We start from the raw sequence: 19,967 nt of genomic DNA on the forward strand, positions 1-19,967 counted from the left end.
GAAGAGTGTTAAATAAGCAAAACAAATGTAGAGGCATCCAGATAAGTGTTCATACACTGGATTTAAGCAACCCATAAATAAAGTCTTCATTGAATATACACCCCAGTACTTCTACAATATTTCTAAGTTCTCAGTTGTGAGCATGTCTTTATTGATGACCAAAATAGTCATCTCTTTCTTTGCACCTATTTATGTGGTGACCCAAGGACAAAAGAGCAGACAAAACCGAGGAGAGTCTTGGAAGGCAGGAACAGAAAAACCAGACCCTTATCATCCTTCTCTCCCCCATGCTGTAACTATTAATGGAACAGTATAACCTGTCTCCCATCCTACCCCACAGGGAGAAGGTATTTGCCCTACTCTTCCCCTTACCCAGTATACATGCCTCATACAATCAGCAAGTGACCTGAAAGACCTCTATCCCACTCCTTGTACCCTGGTTATAAAAGTGGACTAAGGACCCCTGTTCAACGTCTGTTCTCCCTTGAGCTGGCCTGCTGTTCTAACAGCATCTCCCACTCTAATAAACGTTATTTCCCTCTCATTCTGTCTCATGTCTAGAAATTCTTTTTCAACCCACACTCAGATCACAACATTTTACACATGGGACTAAAGAATATTAGAGAAGGAAGGACTTTTTGAGATCACAAATCTAGGGACACAATAAAATATCTGGGTTTTTTTTTCTGTTTTTTATTTTAGTTGCTAGGTAATACTTCTTATATGTCTCCAAGCCTAGACATTTCCAAGGGGTTGATTTCTCATCAAATCCAACCCTTTTATGAATATTTGAGAAATTTAAGATCAAAGCCAGGTCTCAAACATTAAGACGGCCTTCTTGTGCCAGCTTAAAAGATTTTTAAGTCCCTATTTCCTTATACAGACTTTGCATTTCTCCTAAGGTCAGTTCCCTGAATGCAGGCTGAGTTAGCAGGATAGAATACTGTCTAGAGGGGCTGCCCTGGTGGCTCAGTGTAAACAATCCATTTGCAGTGCAGGAGATGGCAATTCAAGCCCTAGATCAAGAAGATCCCCTGGAAATGGATATGGCAACCCACTCCAATATTTTTGCCTAGGAAACCCCATGGACAGAGGAGCCTGGCAGGCTACAATCCATGTGGTTGCAAGATTCAGACACAACTTAGTAACCAAACCACTACCACCACCTATACTGTATAGGTACCCTATGAAGGAATTTTCCCTACCTGCATTCAACTATGACTTTACCCCTTTTCTACTCCACATAGGGCCTGATAAAAATTACATAAAAATATTGTGTTCCTATCCTCAACTGTAAGAGATGATAATGCATGTTCTGGGGGTGGGAATGCAGATAAAAGAAAATAAGCTTCAGAAAAATCTTAGCTCAGCTCCTGGCAAATGGAATCCCAGGTAAAAGTTTGTGATGTTGTGCTTACTGTCATCATTTTCATCACCATCAGCTTCATGACCATCTGGAGAACTTAAGGGACAGTTTAGGGAGACCTATTTTCTGCTCTGCTGGAAAGGATGCCCAAGGAAGATAGAACTAGTGTGGAAGGAAAATTGAAATTGAAATAAGAGTTCTCAAATCCCCACCATTAACAATAACATGAACTTCATAGGTCTCTGCTTTAAACCTATGCATCTTTGGTGCCCTTCCGCTGGCTATCCCAACTGTCTCACTGCCTTGATGATGAGAAAACAAATCTCCCCCAATCCTTCCTGCATTCAGGGTCTCCTTTCTTATGAACAATTGAGAAATTTCAGACCAAAGCCAGATCTCAAACCCTAAGTTGGCCTTCTTACACCACCCTGAGAGTTTTTCAAGTCACTATTTCCTTATACAGAGTCTGCATTTCCCCTAAATCCACTTCCCTGAATGCAGGCTGGGTTAGCAGGAGAGAATATTGTTTAGGTGCCTTATGAATGGAATATCACTGTCTACATTCAAATCTGACTTTACCCTCTATCTCTCCAGGGTTTATAAACATTACCTTAAAGTATTGTGTCCCTATCCAGAACTACAAAATAGTAACAATGGTATTGCTGTCTTTGGAGGTGATAGTAAAGCATATAAAAATAACAATTACACAAAAAACTTAGCTCAGCTCCTGGACTTGGAACCCTTAGGTAAAGTTTTGTGACACTGTGGTTACTGTCATCATGTTCATCATCCTTACCTTCATGATATTTTGGAGCACTTGGGGGACAATTTAGAGGGAACTCTTTCTTGCTCAGGTAGAAAAAAATGTACCCCCTCCAAGACAGAACCAATGTTAGAGGAAAGTAGAAATTTAAATAAGAGTTCTTGGATCCCCACCACTAACAATATAAACTTCATAGGCCTCTTAGCTGAATCTGTGTATTTTGGTGCCCTCCCACTGGCTATCCCAACTGTCCCACTGCCTTAATGGTGAGTAAACAAGGCTTCCTCATCCTTCCTGCATTCAGTGTGTGTCTCTGCATTTGACACTCACTGGGTTGGGCTATGTCTCCGCTGAAGCAGGACTGAAGGATGTAGATTGCCTGCCCCTCCCATGCCCGCTGTTGGATGAGGGTTGAGGCTGTGTCTGCAGGACTCATAAGGAAACAGACTCAAGTATGGCTTCCAGGATCAGACAACAACTCTGGGAGATGAAAGACACAGGTATGACACCCAGTGGACTGGAGCTGACTAATTTAAGGGTGGGGAAGCATAGGCTAATTATTTACAACGATACAGCCTTGAGACCTCAGTGCACCTAAAAGATAATTAGATGAATTGGTCCATGGTCCTCAATCTCTGAGGATTTGCTAATTTCATGGAGGAGGAAAAGAACAAAAGTGATTGTATTAGGAAGGACCTAGACCTTTCCTCTTCTCAAGAGGAGGCTGACCTATACTCCTCACCACTGAAGTCCAAGTTGTTTACATTATTGTAAACTTCAGGCACTTCTTTTACAAATATATATATATTGTTTTTGTATTATTTTCCATTATAGATTATTATAGGTCTGTATATATAGAATATAGTTCCCTATGCTATTCAGTAAATTTTTGTTATTTTATATATAGTAGTGTATATATGGAAGTTAATCTCAAACTTCCAATGTATCCTTCCCTGTGCCTTCCCTTTTAGTAACCATCAGTTTGTTTTTTATATCTGTGACTCTATTTCTGTTTTTTAAAAAGTTCATTTGTCCAAAAGTCTGCTATACACATCTGTGTCTTTTTTGCTGTCTTGCATACAGGGTCATCATTGCCATCTTTCTAAATTCCATATATATGTGTTAGTATACTGTATTGGTGTTTTTCTTTCTGGCTTACTTCACTCTGTATAATCGGCTCCAGTTTCATCCATCTCATGAGAACTGATTCAAATGTATTCTTTTTAATGGCTGAGTAATACTCCATTGTGTATTTGTACCACAGCTTTCTTATCCATTCATCTGCTGATGGACATCTAGGTTGTTTCCATGTCCTGGCTATTATAAACAGTGCTGCGATGAACATTGGGTTACATGTGTCTCTTTCAATTCTGGTTTCCTCGGTGTGTATGCCCAGCAGTGGGATTGCTGGGTCATATGGCACTTCTATTTGCAATTTTTTAAGGAATCTCCACACTGTTTTCCATAGTGGTTGTACTAGTTTGCATTCCCACCAACAGTGTAGGAGGGTTCCCTTTTCTCCACACCCTCTCCAGCATTTTTTGCTTGCAGATTTTTGGATCGCAGCCATTCTGACTGGTGTGAAGTGGTACCTCCTTGTGGTTTTGATTTGCATTTCTCTAATAATGAGTGATGTTGAGCATCTTTTCATGTGTTTGTTAGCCATCCGTATGTCTTCTTTGGAGAAATGTCTATTTAGTTCTTTGGCCCATTTTTTGATTGGGTCGTTTATTTTTCTGGAATAGAGTTGCATAAGTTGCTTGTATATTTTTGAGATTAGTTGTTTGTCAGTTGTTTCATTTGCTATTATTTTCTCCCATTCAGAAGGCTGTCTTTTCACCTTGCTTATAGTTTCCTTTGTTGTGCAGAAGATTTTAATATTAATTAGATCCCATTTGTTTATTTTTGCTTTTATTTCCAGTATTCTGGGAGGTGGATCATAGAGGATCCTGCTGTGATTTATGTCGGAGAGTGTTTTGCCTATGTTCTCCTCTAGGAGTTTTATAGTTTCTGGTCTTACATTTAGATCTTTAATCCATTTTAAGTTTATTTTCATGTGTGGTGTTAGAAAGTGATCTGGTTTCATTCTTTTACAAGTGGTTGACCAGTTTTCCCAGCACCACTTGTGAAAGAGATTGTCTTTACTCCATTGTATATTCTTGCCTCCTTTGTCAAAGATAAGGTGTCCATATGTGTGTGAATTGATCTCTGAGCTTTCTATTTTGTTCCATTGATCTATATTTCTGTCTTTGTGCCAGTATCATACTGTCTTGATGACTGTGGCTTTGTAGCAGAGCCTGAAGTCAGGCAAGTTGATTCCTCCAGTTCCATTCTTCTTTCTCAAGATTGCTTTGGCTATTCGAGGTTTTTTGGACTCAGAGGGAGAGGGAGAGGGTGGGATGATTTGGGAGAATGGCATTGAAACATGTATACTATCATGTAAGAATCGAATCACCAGTCTATGTCCAATGCAGGATACAGCATGCTTGGGGCTGGTGCACGGAGATGACCCGGAGGGTTGTTGTGGGGAGGGAGGTGGGAGGGAGGTTCATGTTTGGGATCGCATGTACACCCGTGGTGGATTCATGTCAATGTATGGCAAAACCAATACAGTATTATAAAGTAAAATAAAGAAGAAAAAAAAAGAAAACTAAAAAAAAAAGGAACTTTCAAGTAAAAAAAAAGTTCATTTGTGTTATTCTTTTAGTTTCTGTATGTAAGAGATATCACATGATAATTTGTCTTTCTCTTTCTGACTTATTTCACTTATTATGTTCTCTAGGTCCATTCTTGGAGCAACAAATGGCATTATTTCACTCTTTTTCATCAGATCAGATCAGATTAAATCAGTTGCTCAGTCGTGTCTGACTCTCTGCGACCCCATGAATCGCAGCACGCCAGGCCTCCCTGTCCATCACCATCTCCTGGAGTTCACGCAAACTCACTTCCATCGAGTCGATGATGCCATCCAGCCATCTCATCCTCTGTCCTCCCCTTTTCCTCCTGCCCTCAATGCCTCCCAGCATCAGAGTCTTTTCCAATGAGTCAACTCTTCACATGAGGTAGCCAAAGTATTGGAGTTTCAGCTTTAGCATCAATCTTTCCAAAGAACACCCAGGGCTGATCTCCTTTAGAGTGGACTGGTAGGATCTCCTTGCAGTTCAAGGGACTCTCAAGAGTCTTCTCCAACACCACAGTTCATCAATTCTTCGGCACTCAGCTTTCTTCACAGTCCAACTCTCGCATCCATACATGACCACTGGAAAAACCATAGCCTTGAGTAGATGGACCTTTGTTGGCAAAGTAATGTCTCTGCTTTTGAATATGCTATCTAGGTTGGTCATAGCTGAGGAGTATTCCATTTATATAAAAACACATCTTCTTTTTAATAAATTAACTTATTTTTTATTGAAGGATAATTTCTTTATAGAATTTTGCTGTTTTCTGTCAAACCTCAAAATGAATCAGCCATAGGTATGCATATTTCCCCTCCCTTTTGAAACTCCCTCCCATCTCCCTCCCCATCTCACCCCTCTAGGTTGATACAGAGCCCCTGTTTGAGTTTCCTGAGCCATACAGGAAATTTCCATTGGCTATTTATTTTACATATGGTAATGTAAGTTTCCATGTTACTCTTTCCATACATCCCACCCTCTCCTCTCCTCTCCTCTCCACATGTCTATAAATCTATTCTCTATGTCTGTTTCTCCATTGTTGCCCTGTAAGAAAATTCTTCAGTATCATTTTTTTTAGATTCCATATATTTGTATTAGAATATAATATTTATCTTTCTCTTTCTGTCTCACTTCACTCTGTATAAAGGTTCTAGGTTCATCCACATCATTAGAACTGACTCAAATGCATCCCTTTTTATGGCTGAGTAATATTCCATTGTGTATATACACCACAACTTCTTTATCCATTCATCTGTTGATGGACATCTAGGTTGCTTCCAAGTTCTGGCTATTGTAAATAGTGCTGCAATGAACAATGGGATACATGTGTCTCTTTCAATTTTAGTTTCCTCAGGGTATAGGCCTAAGAGTCGGATTGCTGGGTCATATAGTGGTTTTATTCCTAGTTTTATAAGGAATCTCCATACCATCTTCCATAGTGGCTGTATCAATTTACATTCTCACCAACAGTGCAAGAATGTTTCCTTTTCTCCACACCCTTTCCAGCATTTATTGCTTGTAGATTTTGATGCAGGCCATTCTGACTGGTGTGAGGTGATATCTCATTGTAGTTTTGATTTGCATTTCTCTAATAATGAGTGTTGTTGAGCATCTTTTCATGTGTTTGTTAGCCATCTGTATGTCTTCTTTGGAGAAACGACTGTTTAAGTATTTTCTCCACTTTTTAATTGGGTTGTTTGTTTTTCTTGCATTGAGTTGTTACAAGCTGCTTGTATATTTTGGAAATTAACCCTTTGTCAGTTATTTTTCAAGAGAATTTCCCTGAAGACCTAGTACACGAAGAATTTGCCCTTTTGTGGCTATTTCTGCAGATCCCATCATGATGTTTCCGGTCATAGAGTCAGAAATACCTCTAGTTTCTCTTACATTCTTAGAGTCCTTCCATTGATGTAGAGGCATTCAGTGTCTGAGTTCAACAAACCTTTGATTTCTGCTCAATTAGAGAGGACACAGCTCCCTCTCTAAATGTATATTTTTAAAATAATTTTTGTATTTGAATTCTGGATGTCATTAATGTGCTTTTGGCTTACATTCCATAGACAGAGGAGCCTGGTCCGCTGTACACAGTGTAATACAGTCCATGGGATTGCAAATAATCAGACATGACTGAGTGACTAACACTTTCACACACACTTAATGCGAGATGATGGTCTGTTGCAACTTACTACACCTTATGTTTCTGTCTTCCTGGTTCACAGCCTATGTATGAGAAACTCAAGAGATTGATTCCTTATTAATTTGTTAGTTGATAAGTAGAATATATACTCAATTAAATTGGACATGGAAGAAAAATGTTAATTATATTTGTTCCAGCATGTCAGAGAAAAGCTGGGGGACAACCAAATAACTGGTGTGTAAAGAATATTTAGGGGAAACCAAGTGGGTATCAATAAATTTTATTAATAGAATACTTGAGCAATGAGAATAATGTAAAAAGAAAGTGAAATCAGTTCATACTGGGAAGTAGAGCTTGGTTGCTAGAAAAACTACCGAAATGAGTTTAGAAGACATGGCATTTGAAAACCAATGATGTTTTTTTCATAGATTTGTGATTTTCTGAATCTTCCCTCCCTGCTATGATGCTTATTCTTCAAGGAAACAGGTAGATCAACACCTTCTTGTATTGTCTTTTTAGATGTCCAATTGAGAAATGTCTATCCTCACTTTTTATCACTTTGCTGTTTGTGAATCATATAAACACACCCTGTATTTTGTGACAATCCTGTGCACACTAGTAGTTGGATAAAAACAGATCCTCCTGAGTATATATACTAATAGAAATAAGCCAAACACTGCTTCTTTCAGGAGTTGTAGAGCACTCTATACAAGGTCCAGTGATCCAGGGAGAAAGGGAGTTAGTGGAAGTATGTGATTTAAAATGGGGAATTAGTCACTCTATTTGTTCAAAAACCTGGCCAAGATCATTAGGGGATAAAAACATCCTAAACATCTTGGTCTTTCAGGTAAGATTTGGATTCTCATATCAAATAGTGGAAAAAATCATAGGAAAATATAGAAACAGTAAATTTAAGAAAGAGAGAGCTATGATTATCTTGTAGTGACAGAAACAAGACTGCCCATGATCAAGGGTTCTGGATCATGTATAAGGAAAGACAGAATGGTATAATGGTGTACTATGCAAAATCCTGGTGGGAATATGACTTATGTGGAGAATTCAAAAAGAATCTCCCAAGTGATTAAAGCTATTCTAAGAGGAAAACCTGCATAAACCGAAAGCAGGAAGCCAGATAAGTATATATACACTATGTGTTTGCATATTCAGAACTTCTTTTTGCACATATTTGATTTTACTACCTTTGTAAATCTTTTTTGTGATTGTTCAGTCACTAAGTTGTGTCTGATTCTTTATGACCCCATGGACTGCAGCACATCAGACTTCCTTATCCTTCACAGGAGTTGGCTCCTGGAGTTGGCTCCAACTCATGTCTTATGAATCAAAAAGCAAGATGGCACAGGATTTGAAACTAGGCTTTGTGATTCTGTGGCTAATCCTCCACAAGGCACTCTTGATGTCCTTGTTCCTTAGACTGTAAATGAAGGGGTTCAGCATAGGGATGACCACGGTGTACATCACTGAGGCCACCATACTCTTCCTAGGGGAAGATGAGAGAGCTGAACTTATATACACCCCAATGCCTGTTCCAAAAAACAAGCAAACAACTGACAAGTGAGAACCACAGGTGGAGAACGCTTTATACCTCCTACCTAATGATGAGAGTCTGAGGATGGAGGAAATAATTCAAGAATAAGAGTAAAGGACCCCTGACAGTGGAACTCCATCAAAGATGGTACCAATGAAATAAATTAATATGCTACTGATGGAGGTGTCAGAACAGGAAAGGTTGAAGAGTTGAGAAAATTCACAAAAATAATGAGGAAGTCCCACACCTGCACAGAAGGTAAGCTGTGCCATCATCAAGTAGTGCAGCAGGGAGTTCAAAAAGCTAATGGAAAGTGATGCCAGGACCAACAAACCACAGAGGTGGTGGTTCATGATGACCAGATAGTATAGGGGGTGACAAATGGCCACCAACCGGTCATAGGCCATCACTGTCAGAAGCAGACTCTCCAAACATGCAAAAAGAGCAAAAAAGTTCACCTGAGCAATGCACCCTGCATAGGTGATGGATTTTCTATGCGTTTGAAAATTCACTAGCATCTTAGGGATGGTGGTGGTGCTGATACTGATGTCAGCCAAGGACAGATTGGAAAGGAAGAAGTACATGGGCCTGTGGAGGTGGGGGTCAGAGCTGACAGCCAGGATGATGAGCAGGTTCCCAAGCACAGTCACCAGGTACAAGGACAGGAAGAGCCCAAAGAGAAGAGATTGTAGTTCTGGATCATCCGAGAAGCCCAGGAGGAGGAATTCTGAGACACGTGTATGATTCTGTGGTTCCATGTAGATGGGGCACCTTTTGAAAAAGAAGTGAGTGTTGAATACACACAGTTGTACAGATACTCAGATAAGTGTTCATACTTTGTATTTGAGCAATTCATAAATAAAGTGTTCATGCTTGAGGACCATACCCCCTAGTTTCTTTCACAATTTTCTGAGTCAGAACACATTTTTATTGATCCCAGGGCATTCACTTGTTTCTTTACACATCTGTTTTTGAGGCATAGGTCCAAAGAATATGAGAGAAGTAAGGACATTTTGAGATCACAAATCCATGAACATAGTAAAACATCTGTTCCCTACCTGTTAAGGAAAAATATGGACTAAAAATTCTTCTCTTAAAAAAAATATTAATCTCATTAAAGAACACAATGTGCTTAGTTGCTCAGTCATGTCCAACACTTTATGACACTATGGACTGTAACCTACCAGGCTCCTCTGTCCACGGGGAGTCTCCAAGCCAGAATACTGGAGTGGTTAGCCATGCCCTCTTACAGGGGATCTTCCCAACCCAAGGATTGAACCCAGGTCTCCCACATTGCAGGTGAATTCTTTACCATCTGAGCCACCGGGGAAGCCCAAGAACACTGGAGTGGTTAAACTATTGCTTCTCCAGGGGGTCTTCCTAACCCAGGAATTGAACCGGGGTGCCTTGAATTGCAAGTAGATTCTTTACCAGCTGAGTTACCAGAGAAGCCCAGATTCAGTTCAGTTCAGTCGCCCAGTTGTGTCCGACTCTGCGACCCCACGAATCGCAGCATGCCAGGCCTCCCTGTCCATCACCATCTCCCGGAGTTCACTCAAACTCACGTCCATCGAGTCCGTGATGCCATCCAGCCATCTCATCCTCTGTTGTCCCCTTCTCCTCCTTCCACCAATCCCTCCCAGCATCAAAGTCTTTTCCAATGAGTCAACTCTTCACATGAGGTGGCAAAGTATTGGAGTTTCAGCTTTAGCATCATTCCTTCCAAAGAAATCCCAGGGCTGATCTTCTTCAGAATGGATTGGTTGGATCTCCTTGCAGTCCAAGGGACTCTCATGAGTCTTCTTCAACACCACAGTTCAAAAGCATCAATTCTTTGGCACTCAGCTTTCCTCACAGTCCAACTCTCGCATCCATACATGACCACTGGAAAAACCATAGCCTTGAATACATGGACCTTAGTCGGCAAAGTAATGTCTCTGCTTTTCAATATGCTATCTAGGTTGGTCATGACTTTTCTTCCAAGGAGTAAGTGTCTTTTAATTTCATGGCTGTAATCACGATCTGCAGTGATTTTGGAGCCCCAAAAAATAAAGTCTGACACTGTTTCCACTGTTTCCCCATCTATTTGCCATGAAGTGATGGGACCAGATGCCATAATCTTCGTTTTCTGAATGTTGAGCTTTAAGCCAACTTTTTCACTCTCCTCTTTCACTCTCATTAAGAGGCTTTTTAGTTCCTCTTCACTTTCTGCCATAAGGGTGGTGTCATCTGCATATCTGAGGTTATTGGTATTTCTCCCAGCAATCTTGATTCCAGCTTGTGTTTCTTCCAGCCCAGCATTTCTTATGATGTACTCTGCATAGAAGTTAAATAAGCAGGGTGATAATATACAGCCTTGACGTACTCCTTCTCCTATTTGGAACCAGTCTGTTGTCTCATGTCCAGTTTTAACTGCTGCTTCCTGACCTGCATACAGATTTCTCAAGAGGCAGGTCAGGTGGTCTGGTATTCCCATCTCTTTCAGAATCTTCCACAGTTTATGGTGATCCACACAGTCAAAGGCTTTGGCATAGTCAATAAAGCAGAAATAGATGTGTTTCTGGAACTCTCTTGCTTTTTCCATGATCCAGCGGATGTTGGCAATTTGATCTCTGGTTCCTCTGCCTTTTCTAAAACCAGCTTGAACATCAGGAAGTTCATGGTTCACATATTTCTGAAGCGTGGTTTGGAGAATTTTGAGCATTACTTTACCAGTGTGTGAGATGAATGCAATTGTGCAGTAGTTTGAACATTCTTTGGCATTGCCTTTCTTTGGGATTGGAATGCAAACTGACCTTTCCCCATCCTGTGGCCACTGCTGAGTTTTCCAAATTTGCTGGCATATTGAGTGCAGCACTTTCAAAGCATCAGCTTTCAGGATTTGAAATAGCTCAACTGGAATTCCATTGCCTCCACTAGCTTTGTTCATAGAGATGCTTTCTAAGGCCTAGTTGACTTCACATTCCAAGATGTCTGACTCTAGATTAGTGATCACGCCATCATGATTATTTGGGTCATGAAGATCTTTTTTGTACAGTTCTTCCGTGTATTCTTGCCACCTCTTCTTAATATCTTCTGCTTCTGTTAGGTCCATACCATTTCTGTCCTTTATCAGGCCCATCTTTGCATGAAATAGTCCCTTGGTATCTCTAATTTTCTTGAAGAGATCTCTAGTCTTTCCCATTCTGTTCTTTTCCTCTATTTCTTTGCATTGATCGCTGAAGAAGGCTTTCTTATCTCTTCTTGCTATTCTCTGGAAGTCTGCATTCAGATGCTTTTATCTTTCGTTTTCTCCTTTGCTTTTCACCTCTCTTCTTTTCACAGCTATTTGTAAGCCCTCCCCAGACAGCCATTTTGCTTTTGTGCATTTCTTTTCCATGGGGATGGTCTTGATCCCTGTCTCCTGTACAATGTCACGAACCTCATTCCATAGTTCATCAGGCACACTATCTATCAGATCTAGGCCCTTAAATCTATTTCTCACTTCCACTGTATAATCATAAGCGATTCGATTTAGGTCATACCTGAATGGTCTAGTGGTTTTCCCTATGTTCTTCAATTTGAGTCTGAATTTGGTAATAAGGAGTTCATGATCTGAGCCACAGTCAGCTCCTGGTCTTGTTTTTGGTGACTGTATAGAGCTTCTCCATCTTTGGCTGCAAAGAATATAATCAATCTGATTTTGGTGTTGACCATGTGGTGATGTCCATGTGTAGAGTCTTCTCTTGTGTTGTTGGAAGAGGGTGTTTGCTATGACCAGTGCATTTTCTTGGCAAAACTCTATGAGTCTTTGCCCTGCTTCATTCCGCATTCCAAGGCCAAATTTGCCTGTTACTCCAGGTGTTTCTTGACTTCCTACTTTTGCATTCCAGTCCCCTATAATGAAAAGGACATCTTTTTTGGATGTTAGTTCTAAAAGGTCTTGTAGGTCTTCATAGAACCATTCAACTTCAGCTTCTTCAGTGTTACTGGTTGGGGCATAGACTTGGATAACTGTGATATTGAATGGTTTGCCTTGGAGACGAACAGAGATCATTCTGTCATTTTTGAGATTGCATCCAAGTACTGCATTTCAGACTCTTTTGTTGACCATGATGGCTACTCCGTTTCTTCTGAGGGATTCCTGCCCACAGTAGTAGACATAATGGTCATCTGAGTTAAATTCACCCATTCCAGTCCATTTTAGTTTGCTGATTCCTAGAATGTCGATGTTCACTCTTGCCATCTCGTTTTACACTTCCAATTTGCCTTGATTCATGGACCTGACATTCCAGGTTCCTATGCAATATTGCTCATTACCGCATTGGACTTTGCTCTATCACCAGTCACATCCACAGCTGGGTATTGTTTTTGCTTTGGCTCCATCCCTTTATCCTTTCTGGAGTTATTTCTCCGCTGATCTCCAGTACCATAATGGGCACCTACTGACCTGGGGAGTTCCTCTTTCAGTATCATATCATTTTGCCTTTTCATATTGTTCATGGGGTTCTCAAGGCAAGAATACTGAAGTGGTTTGCCATTCCCTTCTCCAGTGGACCACATTCTGTCAGACCTCTCCACCGTGACCTGCCTGTCTTGTGTTGCCCCGCAGGCATGGCTTGGTTTCATTGAGTTAGACAAGGCTGTGGTCCTAGTGTGATTAGATTAACTAGTTTTCTGTGAGTATGGTTTCAGTGTGTCTGCTCTCTGATGCCCTCTTGCAACACCTACCATCTTACTTGGGTTTCTCTTACCTTGGGCGTGGGGTATCTTTTCACGGCTGCTCCAGCAAAGCACAGCCACTGCTCCTTACCTAGGAAGAGGGGTAGCTCCTTACCACCACCCTTCCTGACCTTCAACGTGGGATAGCTCCTCTAGGCCCTCCTACACCTGTGCAGCCACCGCTCCTTGGGTTGCTCCTCCTGGCTGCCACCCCTGGCACATATATATGGAATTTAGAAAAATGGTAGTGATAACCCTGTATGCAAGACAGCAAAAGAGACACAGGTGTATAGAACAGACTTTTGGACCCTGTGGGAGAGGAGAGGGTGGGATGATTTGGGAGAATGGCATTGAAACATGTATAATATCATGTAAGAAACGAATTGCTAGTCTAGGTTCGATGCAGGATACAGGATGCTTGGAGCTGGTGCACTGGGATGACCCAGAGAGATGGTATGGGGAGGGAGGTGGGAGGGGGATTCAAGATTGGGAACTCATGTACACCCGTGGTGGATTCATGTTGATGTATGGCAAAACCAATACAGTATTGTAAAGTAAAATAAAGTAAAACAATAATAATAATAATAACAAAATTTGCAACAACAAAAAAAGATTATGCAAATAAAGTACTCAACAGAACACCTGGAAAAAATTTTAAAAATATAAAATATTTTTAAGATTTTTTTTATTAGCCACTAGACCATAATACAAAAGGTAACTACAAATCAAGAACTAAAACCTGAAGAATAATATAAAAAGACATGAAAACTACTTTTCACTTGCTTAAATCTCTTTGCATAGATATTTTTTTCTTTTTTTTCCCATGGAGGATAATTGCTTTACAATATTGTGTTGGCTTCTGCTATTCATCAGCATGAATCAGCCACAGGTATACATATGTCCCTTCCCTCTGGAGTCCCCCTCCCATCTCCCATCCCATCCCATCCCTCTAGGTTAACAGAGCACTGGGTTGAGTTCCCTGTGTCTCATATCAAATTCTCACTTGCTATTTATTTTACATATGCTGATGTATAAATGAAAGGGAATTACTCCTCTTTTGAGTGTGCTTGGGCTGCCAGGGATAAACCATAAAATCTTTGTAGATATAATAACATTCTACACGTTCCCCTCTGTACTTACTGGGCTGGGCTGCATCTCTGCTAGAACATGACCAAGGAGCACAGACACTGCCCATCTCCTGCCTGGTGTGTGATAAGTCTCAGGGTCCCTCCTCAGGATGGGCAGGAAGACAGAATCAGGCTGAACCTTATGATGCAGGCTCCTGCAAAGGATAAAGATGTGGGTGTGGAGTCACAATATTAAAACTGACAAACTAAAGAGCTCTAGGCACAAGCCAATTGTTTACAATGATTTGACCTTAGGGCTCAATGCCCAAAGCTCATCATTAGCCAGTGGGACAATGTTGTCTCTATCTCTGGGGACTTGTTAATATTAACAGAAAAGGAAAAGGAGAAAAGTGAAAGTCCTGGGCGGGGACTCAGGCCCTCTTCTCCTCAGAAGGAAATTCACCTGTACTCTTTCTTCTTACTTCTAATTTACAGGTTCTTAACATAAAACTCAGACTTTATTTCACAATCTAAACACTCAGTGTGGTCTTAATATCTGCAAATTGGTCATATTAATCATGAGTCTATGCAGTATTAGATCCATACAAAGGATTTGATACACTTTCCATTTTCACAGTTAATATTTGTTTCTAAGGAAAACTTCTTATTTTCCTTTCCTCACCCTGGCTCAGCTGGTATCAGAAATGGTGGACATCACTTTTTGGCTAATTTGAATGAATCTTCAGTTCTAAGTTTTTTCTCTAAATGAATTACATTGGCATATTAGAAAACTATTGATATTTCCTTATTATTTTATTACTGATACTTTAACTATTTCCGTGTGCCTCCCAGAAGGTTGCATTCAAGGTGATAGCCAAGGCTGCAGGCATCTCAAGATTGAATCAGCAGGGGTCCACTTTCGAGCACACTCATGAACCTGTTGGCAGGATTCATCTGTTCACACAATATTGTCCAAAGAATTCCTTCAGTTCCTTGACACTTGACATCCTTGCCTGGTGGGGGAGTTGGGTTTTACCTGACTGAACTATCAATAAAACAAGAGAGAGATGCAGCAAGAAGAAAGCCAGATTATTTTACTCTCTTCCCAGAATTGACTTCCCAACATTGTTCCACATTCTCATTGTTGGAAGTGGGTCTCTATGTACATGTCACTCTCAATGGGAAGGTAAATACACAAAGCAATGAAAACCAAGAGTTGGGACATTGGGAGCTTTTCAGATACTGCCCACCACACCATCCTCATTCTCTTTAAAGACTTTGTCCTCCAAACAATTCAAGACTCAGGGCTTGTCCATCTGCTTTCCAGCATATCCCCAAATTCATCCTACCACCATGATCTCAACAAAAATTTCCTGGACACAAACTAGAATATAGATAGAACTTCCTCTCCCCTAGGTACTTCTGCACATCTCACTCTACTGCTTCACGTAATACAGTCTGAAGTAGACCCCTGGTGTCTGTTATACTAAGAGAGCCCCTCCATCAACATCAGGACAACCTGCAGCCATTTCATGGATGAATGTAATAAATGTTCCATGCGTTTCCAGTTTCTGCTAACTACATTGGAATCTACTCGATCCAGAATATATTTTCTTTAGGTTTCTTTGTGGTCTCAGTGCTTGAAGACTTTTACAAAATGTGGTTTGGGCTCACCTGTTTTTTAATAGTGGATAAAGTGGGATGTTTGTGGATAGTGTTATGATGTAATTTTTTAAATTCTATCTACAACTATGGAGAACAGCATGGAAGTTCCTTCAGAAGCTAGGATACAACTGCCATATGACCCAGCAATTCTACTACTGGGCATATTCCCTGAGAAAACCATATTTCAAAAAAAAAGACATATGTATTCCAATGTTCATCAGTGCACTAGTTGCAATAGCTGAGACATGGAGGCAACCTAGATGTCCAACTACAGATGAAATGGGTAAAGATGTGGTACATATATACAATGGAATACTACTCAGCCATAAAAGAAATGAAACTGAGTCCATTGTAGTGAGGTGGATGAACCTAGAGTCTGTCATACAGAGTGACATGTCAGAAAAAGAAAACAAATATCATATATTAATGCATATATATATATATATATGTAATCTAGAAAAATGGTATTGATGAACCTATTTGGAGGGCAGGAATGGAGCACCTGATGTAGAGAATGTATTTGTGGACACAGTGAATGAAGGAGAGAGTGGGATAAAAGGAGAATGTAGCATCGACATATACACACTATCATGTGTAAAATAGATACCTGGTGAGAAGTTGCTATAGAACACAGGGAGCCCAATCTGGTGCTCTTCGACGACCTAGATGGATGGGATCAGGGGAGAGGAGGGAGGCTCAAGAGGAAGGAGGCTCAAGAGGAAGGTGATATATGTATAAATATGATTCATGTTGTATGGCAGATACCAACACAACATTGTAAATCAATTTTCTTCCAATTATAAGAGCATAAAAATTGAAAAAAAAAATGCCCACACATATTGATTGTAATTTCAGAGTGATATGTATGGAACACCCCTATTCTTTGTAAAAGGTAATAATAATAATAGTAATAACTCCTTGCATTTGCTTTTGCCTATCTGAATATAGAGAAGTGGATGAAAGAAATCCTAAGTGCAGTCCTCAATTAATCCAGCAAGTGAGGTTGGAGAAAGGAGGGGAAGGATGATTTTCTTTATAGCTCTATTGCTGGCTTGTCACAATGAGTGGATGTTGTTTTTGTAAAAAACCAATTGAGAAAAATAAACAGTTGATGAATGAGTAAAAAAGAAAAAAAAAAGTGAAGGAAGCTATAACCCCAAGGCCTTGAGGGATATAAAGGGAACAGTTGAGGATTTAGGGTAAAGGGAATTTTACTGACCACAATTGAATGTATATAAGATGACCACAAGATGGGAAATAGAGCAGGGATTTTAGAGCTCCACCCCACCAAAGTATATAAATGTGATTTTGGAGCAAAGATGATAGCTTCACAACCAGCACACAGATCCAATTGTATGCTGTGAAGAGAGAACATATGTGCAAATCATTTTCAGGAATAATTGGGGAAATAAACTGCCAGTTGTCTTTTCATATTGTCCCTCACTGAGCTCTGATCCCTTTAGCATCTTCGCCCATGAGCAGTTAGGACCCAAGGCATAGAGGGCACCTTTGAATGAAAGTATTGATTCATATCAGTAATTCTTAGCAGGATCATTGAGTTCTTTTAATAATCCTCATCCTCAGGGCACAACCAAGTCCAGTTAAATCAGAATCTCTATTGTTGAGACCCAATTGTCAGTATTTTTACATTTCCTGGATGATTTTCATAAAAACCAGGACTAAGAAGAGGTTATATGCATCCTCCCACATAAACTCCATATGCAGAATTGATAAATAGAAGCGAATATGGAAAATATCAATGTGATGGTGAGGATGTAGAACAATGAGAACTCCTCTGTTCTTTCATGGAAGTGGAAGGGCTTAGTGGCTCAGTCATGTCCAACTCTTTGAAACCCTTTAGACAGTAACCAGCTGGGCTCCTCTGTCTATTGCTTTTGGGCTTTCTAGGTGGTGTTAGTGGCAAAGAATTAATCTGCAAATATAGAAGACATAAGAGACACAGGTTTGATCCCTCGGTTGGGAAAATTCCCTGGAGGAGGAAATGGCCACCCACTTTAGTATTCTTGCCTGGAAAACTCCACTGACAGGAGCCTGGCAGGCTACTATCCATGGGGTCACAAAAAGTCAGACAACTGAGCAACTGAGCACACACATGGAAAATATACAAAAACTATGGGAAAGATGTAAATTGTAAATATGCAGAAAAAAGTTGTTCATCTTACCAGGATGCTTGGACCGCTAACAATAAAATGAAGCATCACCACAGTAAAATAATATTCAATCCTGCATTTATTAAGCTATACAAAGGATCCCAGAATATTCCCACAGTCTCATTAAAGACATCAAACTCAGCAACACTCAGGTGTTAAGCAAGGAGAAGTGTTGAAGGCCAGAAGAACTACAAAAGGAGGTGATGAGAGGGGTAGAATGAGGCCCACATGCATAGTTTTGTTGCATTTTATAACCTACATTCTAAATGAATGACACAGGTACTGAGATTACATTGTTTTGCTGAGGAACCTGAACATGGCCCTTTTGATGTCTCTATTCCTGAGACTGTAGATGAAGGGGTTCAGCATGGGGGTGACCACAATGTACACCACTGAGGCCACTGCATCCTTCCTGGGAGATTGTGAGATGGCTGAGCTGAGGTACACACCAAGGCCTGTTCCATAAAATAAGCAAACAACTGTCAGGTGAGAGCCACAGGTGGAGAAGGCTTTATACCTCCCACCTAATGAGGGGACTCTCAGAATGGAGGAAAAGATTTTATAGTAAGAGAAAAAGATACCTGAGACAGGGAGAAATCCAAAGATGGTACCAGCAAAATACATGACTATGTTACTGGTGAAAGCGTCAGAACAGGCAAGCTTGAGGAGTAGAGAAGGGTCACAGAAGAAGTTAGAAATTTCCACATCCTTGAAGCAGGTGACTTGTAACACAATCAAATTGTGCACCTGGGACTCCAAAAGACTAACAAAAGTGGACACCAAAACTAAAGAGGAACACAGGCATGGGTTCATGATGACAGTGTAGTGCAATGGCTGACAGATGGCCACAAACCTGTCATAGGCCATCACAAGCAGAAGCGTATCATCCAAACAACCAAAAAGGGTAAAAGTAGACATCTGTGTCAGGCAGCCCACATAGGAAATGACTCTTCTGTGAGTTTGGATGTTCACAATCATATTAGGGACAGTGCTGGAGATGAAACCAATGTCCGCCATGGACAGGTTGGAGAGGAAGAAGTTCATGGGTGTGTGGAGGCGGGGGTCAGAGGTGACAGCCAGGATGATGAGCAGGTTCCCCAGCATGGTGACCAGGTACATAGACAGGAATAGGATACAGAGCAAAGGCTGCAGTTCTGGATCATCTGACAGGCCCAGGAGGAAGAATTCTGAGACTCTTGTTAGATTTCCAGCTTTGTGCTGCTTGGACACCTTTGGAAGAAGAAAAGAGGGTTTGAAAAATAGGAAATAAGTAAATGGGCATTGAGCACTCTGTCCATATTTTGGATTCAAGCAATTCATTTCTAAGACCATATACCCCAGTACCTTCAGCAATATTTCTTAGTGACAAATTCTGTTTAGAACTGTTTACTTCTTGGTTTATGTGTTATTCACTTCTGTCGATACACCCATACTTTATAAAACTTCACTGAAAAGTGAAAGGGAGGGAGGATATTAGAGGTAATACCTCCAGGATCTCAGTAAAATACAGCCTTCTTTTTCACATATGTTAGTGTATATGTTTCCATGCTACTCTCTCCACTAGCCTGAATGAGACACTCTTTTCCTCCTTAAGAAAAACTAAATTCCAATTTAAAGAAATGAAGCCACATATATAAATCTTGTTTTATTCAAATATAATTATAGATAATTCCTTCACTTGGAATATCTACAAATCTCTATGAAATATAGGACTATGTCATCTGGGTTATAAATTAAAATGTTTGTAATCATAACACATTTTATATAATATGCAGTGTTTTATCCTTCTTTATTTTTCTGTCTTCCCTCCTTCATGAAATAAGTGATTATTCAAATGTCAAGGTTTTCTTTTGAAGGCCATTTACTATATACTTGA

The 19,967-nt window shown here is 40.3% G+C and overlaps 2 pseudogenes; both read right to left on the minus strand.

Annotated features, from left to right (window-relative positions):
* Window positions 1-8,273: 8,273 nt before the first annotated feature.
* Window positions 8,274-9,266, minus strand: LOC138085686 (olfactory receptor 7E178-like; annotated as a pseudogene).
* A 9,113-nt stretch (window positions 9,267-18,379) lies between these two features.
* Window positions 18,380-19,389, minus strand: LOC138085687 (olfactory receptor 7E178-like; annotated as a pseudogene).
* Between the last annotated feature and the right edge of the window lie 578 nt (window positions 19,390-19,967).

The sequence above is a fragment of the Capricornis sumatraensis genome, chromosome 9 (assembly GCF_032405125.1).
Source record: "Capricornis sumatraensis isolate serow.1 chromosome 9, serow.2, whole genome shotgun sequence".
In the NCBI taxonomy this organism is placed as follows: domain Eukaryota; kingdom Metazoa; phylum Chordata; class Mammalia; order Artiodactyla; family Bovidae; genus Capricornis; species Capricornis sumatraensis.